This window comes from Capsicum annuum, unplaced genomic scaffold, assembly GCF_002878395.1.
Source record: "Capsicum annuum cultivar UCD-10X-F1 unplaced genomic scaffold, UCD10Xv1.1 ctg2365, whole genome shotgun sequence".
NCBI lineage: Eukaryota > Viridiplantae > Streptophyta > Magnoliopsida > Solanales > Solanaceae > Capsicum > Capsicum annuum.
In genome coordinates this window covers 501745-509724 of record NW_025829801.1, presented here as the reverse complement: position 1 = coordinate 509724, position 7980 = coordinate 501745, and positions in this window count along the sequence as shown.

The following is a 7980-nucleotide window of genomic DNA, read 5'->3' as shown; positions in this document are numbered from 1 at the left end:
GATCAGGTCACTAGTGGGATCATGGAGTCGTATGGCGGATAGTTTTTGGGTGTCCAACTTACTGTCTTGGTGACTACTTAAGGCTATGAGTCATACGTTGTGGTCAAGAGACAAGGGGCCAACTCGTAACCACCTACGGTCTTTTTACTAATCTTAGCCGGGGCACTTTAGACATTTCTAACTTAAAACTCTTAAAACCCCACATCCCTATAACAGTTTTTGGTCATTCATTCCACACTTAACAAGATTAAATATCCTTTTTTCTCACTCAAAATCCTCTCAAGAAAAATTGGCTATGATTTCTCCAAATTGGTCTTCTAAAGGCTTAAGGATCAATTTCTCTCCATGAATCTTTGTAATTCAGGCATGCGACTCTTCCCTCGTTGTTAGTTTACTAAAACAATATGTTTTAAGCATCGTTCATGAATCATTAATGGTGGTTTTGAAACCAAGGTTGAGGAGATTGAATACATACCATTGAATATTATTTTTTATGGTTTAAATTATGTTCATACATGTATTAATTATTGTTTTGCATGTGTGGGTTGATGGAAATGGAGATTTATTTGAGCTGTGATGGTTGAACCCTAAAATTTGATGATTTTTCCTTTGATAATGTCATGCCCTAACTTGTTTCTGAAATTTTCAATGAGACACATATTGTCGTAAGTTGAATTGTGATTTGAACTAAGGCTTTTTCATAACCATGACAACAAATTGATGAAGGACTTTATAAAGACTATGATGGCATATGTTAAGTTTTATTGAAAACATTATGGGGTACACGAAAATCCACAAAGTGATTTTAATAATTGAGTATGTAGGGTACACGAGAATCTCCTAATTGTTGGCTAATGACATTGTTTGCAAACTACAGTCGGTATGACAATATCACTTTATAATGCATTGATAATTAACACCTAGAATTGGTTGTTTAGTTATGTACTAAATGTTTTAATTTGGAAATAATGGCGGGTTATGATAGCTAGTTGTGAAGGTGTAAGACTGATGAATGGACACTGGAAACTCATGTTTCCCAATATGAGGGTTTATCTTGGTGACCTTATACTCGCAGAGTACACGAGACTCCCCCTAGTTTATACTTGTATATATGTATTATGGAGGGCGAATGGCACACAAATCTTCCTAGCCTTTTTTGATTCTCTGGTTCATGCCGCTACACGTACTAGATCCTGTTCAGGGATTAAATCGAACCCATATAGCTCATGGGTGGATTTATGATGGTTAAGATATACAATCTAGGTTAAGATTTAAATGTATGCTAAACCTTGTTCACTACCCTGGAATATTATGTATATTTTTATATATGTGATTTCATATGGTTAGTTTATTTTGTTTTTAATGATAAAATTATTTTATCTTTATCCTTGAGTTACATACTAGAGTTTACTCCGCTAATTATTTTTGGGCGTTATATCTCCACGCAATGTACGAACCAACCATACTACCATTCCTCCTGCTCAGTGACTTAGATTCAAGACAACTTTAAGTCAAATCGAAGTGGCGAGCTTCCATACTATGGAAGACCTAATTTCTTTCTATGGACTTCTTTTCATTATTTTTATTTCTTTGGTTTTGGTTTGTGCTATGGTCAAGAGAATGTCCTGACTAGATATTCCTTGATTCTGGTGAGGGGCTTTGTCTTAAAACTATTGGCATGGGCGATGTTGATATTACTAGTTGCATTGGTATTGTTATTGGTATTGGGATTGGGATTGGATGGACATTTGGTTATGGCTGTTTGTTCATGGTTATATACTTCATCTAATGTCTTTAAATCATTGTTGTCTTATCTCTTATATGTTTGAAATTTATTCGATACGGAGTGTAAGGTGGTTATTGGTGGGGTATTGGGGTAGTCTTCGGTCTTGGTTAGACTTGAGATACCCGACACGACTAGGACCTGGTTTGGGTCATGTCATGAACATATTTTTTTGTATGATTTGACTTGCTCACTTATACTAATTCATTACCATAAAAGGCTAATGAACCATGGATTGATCTTATTAATCATTAGGGTAGGTGGATTCCCCACCCGAATGGATAATTTCAACCTCAGGGGTCATGAATTTCCCCATTTGATGGATGATGGATACGACATGATAGTGAAATTATAAGTCGGGTATGTATGAGGATACCAATGGGATGCCTTAATACATAACTTGTTCAATTAACTGGAATGTGTGCTAAATATTTTATATTAATTTGACATAAAAGAGGATTATGTATTCAGGTCATGTAAGTAGAGGTCTTGATGGACCAATACAGGAAAACATGGTGCCAACATGGGGGTGTAAATTATCGGGAGGCTTGAGTCCCTCTTATTATATGATTGGGAGGTTTAAGTCCCCTATATCACGTAATTTAGAGCTTAAGTCATCTTGATATATGTGGGAGGTTTAAGTCCTTCATATGGCATATAAACATATAATTATCCTCTGGTTCATGCGACCACACACACTGGGTACTTATAGTTGGGGGAGAGCAGGGCCCATATAGCCCATGAGTTCCTTGATTATGATGGTTATGCTACACAATCAAGGATAAAATTTTAAAGTACATGTTAAGCCTTGTTTCCTACGCCAGCATGTGATATATATATATATATATGTATATGCATTTGATTATATGCATTGGATTCTGAATGATTTTGAATCTTTTGATCATGGTATGATTTTATACTTTATCCCCGTGTTACATACTAGAGCATTAACCACTAACCATCTTTAGACGCTATATCCTCACGCAATGCAAGAATTGGCCCTACTACTACTTCTTATGCACAATGATTAGGTGATTAGGGGGACAGCTCATGAGTTAGACTTAAGTGGTAGGCTTTTATCCTTTAGAAGACCCCATTACTTTGGGTTTCCTTATGTTTTGACTCTTTCTTTTGGATTTGGTTTTGCTATAGTCGATGGCATGTCCCGACTAGACTATCTTTGGTTTTGATAGAGTCTTTGTTGGATAGTGCAGTGGACATGGGATTGGCTGTTGAATTTTTAGACTAATTTTGAGTCATATTTATACATTATATTTTATGTTTGGAATTTTGTTATTATATTATATTATGTTTTGGTTGATTAGACCAAGGGGGTGATCTCTGATCCTCGATAGACTTGAGATAACCATCATGGCCATGCCCTATATCGGGTTATGAAAAAGTTTTTATCATAGCCTAGGTTTATGGTCAATTGGTTTTCCACGAAGTCATGTCAAGTAGAGTCTCTTTTATAGGTGTGTAGCCTACAACACTTATAAGAGAGAGATTACGAGGCATTTAGGAATGTTTCCCTCTCTTATTGTCTTATTTTTAAGCTATAGAGTCTAAGGTCTTAGATTCCTCTAAATCCCATTTATTTGACTTTTATATTATGCCTCCCAGATGAACTAAAGCTTATGGGAAATCATCTATCCCGACTGAGGATAATGTGGGCGAATCTCATCCAACTTATGAGGTACAGACTTTGTAAAGGGTCACTTACTTCTAATTTCCCCTGTTGAGTTTCGCTTATTTTTTTTTATGCTTCTTTATCTAGTGACACTTATACTAAGTCACCTAATGGAGATATTACTAATGTTGACTTTCTCTAATCCATTTATCTTTTGATGTGTTTGTAACATCTTAGTCATATCATACGAGTTCTGCTCGTATTGCTGAGAATTTATCTAAGGCTACTAGAATTGGCTAATTTATGAGGTTGAGCCCTTCCACTTTCACTAGTACTAAGGTTGAAGAGAATTCTCAAGGTTTTATAGATGAGCTGGAGAAGATCTTTTAAGTTATGAATGCTACTGATGTAGAGGGTGTGGAATTCACTACTTATCAATTGAAAGATGTAGAGTACCAATGGTATAAAGAGTGGGGGTAGCTTAGGGGTGATGATGCTTAGTCCACTTTGTGGGGTGACTTCTCTAGCGCTTTTATTAATTGCTTCTTTCCTCAAAAGTTAAGAAAGGTAAAATTTGAGGAGTTTGTAAACTTGAACCAAGGCAGGATGAAGGCGAAGGAATATGCATTGAAGTTCCACCAGTTATAGCAATATGCTTCTAAGCTACTGTCTAATAGGAGGGCTAGAATAAGAAAATTTTCTTTCAATGTGTCTTGTGATTTGATTTTGGAGAGAAAGGCTTCCTTATTAAATAAAGATATGGATATCTCTCGACTAGTGATGTATATAAAAAGATTAAAGAGGAAAAGAAGAAGCAAGTAGAGGTAGGGAAGAGGCAGAGCAAGAATTTTTGGTTTTCTGATTAGGGTGGAGGTCTGCATCTAAATAGTAGAGATAGTAGGAAATGGTCTAAGAAGATATGGGGGCAACTCTGGTTCCTATTCAATGGATGTTACACCATATCCAAAGTTATCTAGAGATCGTTATTTTTGTAGTGGTAATGATTGTAGGGAATAGGGTGCCCAATCTCAGGCTTATAGGTCATAGTCAGTTGTATCCTATCCTCCTTGTAGATTCTATGGTTATTTGTACTATGGTCAATTTATAGATGGGAGGATAGGTGTTTTAGTTGTAGTCAGATTGGTCATATACAGTCGGATTATCTTTCTAGAGGGTCTTCTAGGGATAATAAGGTTCCTGTTTCTACTTCATTAGCTCCTACACCAAAGGGTGCCACTTCTGGATCCAACCCTGGTTGAAATCATTTGTATTCTTTTGCCACTCATCAGATTCTGAGGTGTCTCCAAATGTCATCATTGGTATGCTAAAACTCTTCTCTTATGATGTGTACTTTTTACTTGATCCGGGGCTTACACTTTCTTATGTGACCCTATTTGTGGTTGTGTATTTTTGTTTTAGTCCTTAGTATATTTTGAACCCTTTTTCTATTTCTACCCCGGTGAGTGATTCGATTGTTGCTAGAAGGGTTTATAGGGGTTGCGTGGTATCTGTTGGTGGAAGGGAAACATTGGTGGATTTGATTAAACTGGACATTTTAGATTTTGATGTCATCTTGGGGATGGTTCGGTTGCATTCGTGCTATGCCTCCATAGATGTTGGACCCATAATATTATTTTCAAATTTCCTAATGAGTTTGTTCTTTAGTGGGAAGGGAGTTCCCCCATGCCTAAGGTAAGGTTTATATCATATCTTAGAGCCCAAAAATTTATTTACAAAGAATGTCTTTATCATTTGGTCCTGGTTAAATATTCTAACCTAGAGGGTCTTTTTTTACTATTCCTATCTGAGGTTAGTGAATTTCTTAAGGTTTTCCTTGATGATATTCGGAGAATCTCTCCCAATAGGGAAATTGAGTTTGGGATCGATGTTCTTCCAGACACTCATCCTATCTCTATCACTCTCTATAGAATGGATCCAGCTAAGTTGAAGAAGCTTAAAAAGTAGTTAAAAAATCTTGGTTTTATCTGCCCTTGTGTGTTTTCATAGGGTGCTCCCATTCTTTTTATGCATAGGAAGGATAGTTTTCTTTGGATGTGTATTTATGACCATCATTTGAATTAGGAGATGGTGAAGAATAAGTACCCTCTTCCTAGGATTGATGACCCATTTGACCAACCTCAGCTTGCTAAGTATTTACCCAAGATTAACCTTTGGTCGGATAATCATCAGTTAAATATTAGGGAGTAGGATATCCCTAAGACTGACTTCTATACTCGGCATAGACATTTTGAGTTCTTTGTCATGTCCTTTAAATTGATCTATGCCACGATGACATTTATCGATCTCATGAACTGAGTATTCTGTCAGATTTTTGACTTGTTCAGGGTTGTGTTTGTAAATGATATTTGTTATATTTGAAGAGCAAGGTGGATCATGTTGATCACCTCCGCATTGTGTTCTAGACTCTAAAAGATCAGCACTTGTATGCTAAGTTTTTTAAGTGTGAATTTTAGTTAAACGACGTTACTTTTTTGGGTCATGTTGTTTTTGGTGAGGGGATTATGGTAGGTCCATAGAAAGTTGTAGTAGTTAAGAAGTGGCCTAGACCCACGACTCCTACTTATATTCAGAGCTTTTAGAGTTTAGCCAATTATTATAGGACTTTTGTGGATAGCTTTTCGTTGATTTCCACACCTTTGACTAAGTTTACTTAGAAAAAGGTAAAGTTTCTGATGTTTGATGCTTGCGTGGGGATTTTTTAGTAGATAAAGGATAAATTAACTTCTGCTCTGGTCTTGACCCTACTTGAGGGTACTGATGGGTTCGTGGTTTATTATGATACATCCCGTGTGGGACTTGGTTGTGTATTGCTACAGTATGGCAATGTGGTAGCATATGTTTTAAGGCAGTTAAAAGTTCATGAGAGAAATTATCTGACTCATGATTTGGAGTTGTTGGCTGTGATTTTCACATTGAATATTGGGTGACACTATCTATATGAGGTCCATGTTGACATTTATTCAGATCATAATAGCCTGGAATATGTATTCACCCAAAATGAGTTGAATCTCAAGCAAAGTAGATGTCTTGACTTACTCAAGGACTATGATATGAGTCTCGACTATAACCTAGGTAAGGCTAGCGTGGTTGGTTTTGCTCTTAGTAGGTTATCTAGTTGAGCTTATCCTATGTTGATGAAGAGAAGTGGGACTTGGAGAAGGATAATAACCATTTGCATAATCTTTGAGTTCATCTCTTAAATTGTGAGGATGGTGATTTGTTTGTGCAAGAGGTGGTAAAGTCACCTCTTTGTGCTAATATAAAGAAGAAAGAGATGTTGGATCCTATCTTAATGCAGATTAAGGATGATATGGGTAGACAGAAGGTGGTGGATTTTGAGATTAGTGGTGATGGTACCTTAAGGAACCAAGGGAAGGCTGTGTATTCTCAATATGGATGGGCTATAAGGTAGAATTTTTTCAAAGAACATCAGTCGTGTTATTCGTTTCTTCCTCATTCAACAAAGATGTATCATGACTTAAGGAAAATTTTTGGTGGAATAATATAAATCGAGACATAGACAAATTTGTGGCTAAATACATTGTGTGTCAGCAAGTTAAAGTGGAGCACTTGGGGCCCAGTAGGTTTTCTCAAGAAATTTATTTTCCTGTGTTGAAAAAGAAAGTGATTAATATGGATTTCATAATCGGTCTTCTACGATCTCAGGACTAGTTTTATTCTATTTGGGTCAATGTGGATAGGATGACTAAGTCTTCTTACTTCTCGCTTATTAGGACAAATTATTCTGCCGAGAACTATGCAATGTTTTTTATTCAGGAGATCATGAAGGTACATGGTGCTCTAATTTCCATCATTTCAGATCGTGCTATTCAGTTCTCATCTTATTTTTGGCAGTAGTTCCAATGAGGTTTGGGGAGTAAGGTGAACCTTAGTACCGCTTCCACCCGTAGATGGATGGACAAGCAGAAAGGACAATTTAGACTTTGGAAGATATGTTTCAGGCTTGTGTAATTGACTTTTGTGGTAGTTGGATTGACCATTTGCCTCTTGTATAGATTGCATATAATAATATCTATCACTAAAGCATTGGTATGCCTCCAGTTGAGGGGTTGTATGGTAGGAGGTATAAATCTCTTATTGAATGGTTCCAGGTTGGTGAGACAAGTTTATTTAGTCTTGATTTAGTTAATTAAGTTAAAGAGAAGGTGAAGATCATTTGGGATAGGCGTAAGACATCCTAAAGTTTCCAAAAGTCCTATGAGGATGTGAGGCAAAGAGAGTTGAAGTTCGATGAGAGTGATTGGGTGTTCTTGAAGGTGTGTCCCATAAAGAGAGTGATATGATTTGTAATGAAGGGGAAACTTAGTCCCCGTAATGTTGGCCCCTATTTGATTTTGAATAGAATGGGGAATGTTGCCTATGAGCTAGAATTTACTGCAAGTTTGGGTTCTATACACCCAATGTTTTATGTGTCTATGTTGAAAAAATGTGTGGGTGATCTTTCCTTGGTCGTTACTATTGAGAAGGTTGGTATTTTGAGTTCCCTATCATACAAGGAGGTCTTAGAGGAGATCTTAGATAGACA